The sequence below is a fragment of the Salvelinus sp. IW2-2015 genome, linkage group LG37, assembly GCF_002910315.2.
Source record: "Salvelinus sp. IW2-2015 linkage group LG37, ASM291031v2, whole genome shotgun sequence".
NCBI classification, from domain to species: domain Eukaryota; kingdom Metazoa; phylum Chordata; class Actinopteri; order Salmoniformes; family Salmonidae; genus Salvelinus; species Salvelinus sp. IW2-2015.
The window spans coordinates 1,300,121-1,302,413 of NC_036876.1; positions in this window are offsets into that span (position 1 = coordinate 1,300,121).

Sequence of the window (2,293 nt, forward strand, 5' to 3'; positions counted from 1 at the left end):
GGTTCACCCATCCCTCTATCTACTGATATCCTACAACACAATCGCTAACATGGCACAGTCCACTAACCACAGTGGAATTCTGACATGAAAAAAATACCTAAGCAGCATGGCCACAAACACAGATTCAAACATCCCTACTTACTTTTTAAGTATTTTTTTTAACACAAAACAAAAACAAGACAAAAAACTAACAAGAAACAAACACCTCCCTTGCGATCCTCATAAGAATCTACATTTTTTTTGTATTTAAAAATATGTATTTTTGTTTTTGGACACACTTTGTTTATAACTCCTTATTACTGTTATGACAATTTCTCTGCTTTTCTTCAGAGATCTGTTAGTGGTAAGTGAAATAGTAAGCCTAAGAGGATCTGTAATGGTCATCCGACACAAACTCTTCCTCCAGCAAGATAAGCACATAGCTACCCTGTCTACCAGCACCCACAGATCATAGCGGTAAGTACAACTGATTTCCCTTGCCTGCAATACGAACTGCTGCTCCCTAGCAACAGGTAATCCTAACCATAACCCATTCAGCACAAATTACAGTAGATTAGAAGTCGCACCAAACAACAGATCTAGGATCAGATTACACATTTTGGCACAGGGTTCATTAACAGCAGCCACCGCTTCACCATAAAGGGGTTCTGGCTTCCTAAGGGGGGCTTGCTCGGCAGTCAACCTTACAAACAATTGGCCCTGAATATATTTACAATACTATTTTTGACTCAGTTCAGTAGTTAGTCTCAGAGTAGGAGTGCTGATCTAGGATCAGTTTGCCTTTCAGATTATAATGCGTAATGAGTATATAGACAGGGGGGACCTGATCCTAGATCAGGAATCCTATTCTAAAGCACTTCATGATTACAGTCCCTGGTTTACTTGATGAGGATAATACATGTGGAGGTGTATATATCAAAGATAAGTGCATAGGATACTAATAAGTTCCAACACTATACGTTTAACAGCGAGCAATACAAAACCAGATCACAGAAACTGCGATGGAAATAAAAGTCTTGGTCATTGGCACTGGGGGTAGGGAAAGAGGGCGTGTGGGGAGAGGTGAGAGTAGAGGCTATAGGAGAGAAAAGGCTGTTTTTCCCCCCAAAGAAAGTGGTGGCCGTGACTGTGCAATTATAGAGTTTGTTGTATAGGTGTTTTTGAGATCTTAGGACCTCTGTGAAGGTTTCATCAGGATCAGGAGCCCTCGGCTCACACACTTATAATCAGTATCCCTGCCTAGACCCTTTAGTTTGGCAGACATCTACACAGACCAGTCGTGAGTCGTGAAGCCCTCAGCAAACCCGCAAAATAGTCCCCCTTCTTTACGAGTGAGATTGAACGTGATGTGTACTGACTGTACAAGTGTGTGGGTGCAACCACACATGCTCACACACATTTCCACATGTGACACATTAGTTGTCATGGAGTGTATACCCCGAATTCTGCTGTGACTTCTTCTTAGGGAGGAAACACAGTGTAATATATATGACTCATTTGTTTATTTGAATCAACAATCTTGCTTTGTTTTATGTATGGTGACTGAGACCCAAATGGTGTTAAGGATTAGGTGATTTGGATATTTAGAGCACAGTTGTCAATCTCATTCCACAGAGGGCCGAGTGTCTGCGGGTTTTCGCTCCTCCCTTGTAGCTGATTGATGAATTAAGGTCACTAATTAGTAAGGAACTCCCCTCACCTGGTTGTCTAGGTCTTCATTGAAAGGAAAAAGCAATAAACTGCAGACACTAGGCCTCCATGGAATGAGTTCAACACACCTGATTTAAAGTATAGTGCACTGTCGTGTGTGTATTGATGATTAATGCAGTACTTGGGCTTTTCACAAAACAGATTATGAACTATGTATGTATATCATTGGTTTATATATTGTACTTTTTTTTCATGATATTGCGGCAGTTTTTCTTTTTCTGCTTCTATCTTCCGTTTTGCTATTCCCTTACATTTCTTTCAGAGACTGTAGTCCCTCCCCCTGATTGGTCAGTTGTTTTATGTCCTGAAAAACTTTGGGCTTGGAATTTGAGTGGCACAAAGACGTTGATTCTTATTCAAACACAGTAAATATAATACATATTTTATATCCTTATAAAATATATATATTTTAGTTTTTCTAATATCAGATAGTGTTTCATATAGAGTTTTTAAATTGATCAATATAAGAATTTTGTATATGTTTTTACAATAAGGTTTACAATAAGGTGTCTTTTTAAAATACGATGTCACATTATTAAAGGAGCATTGAATCTTTGTGTAAAATCACTGTTTAAAAACAATA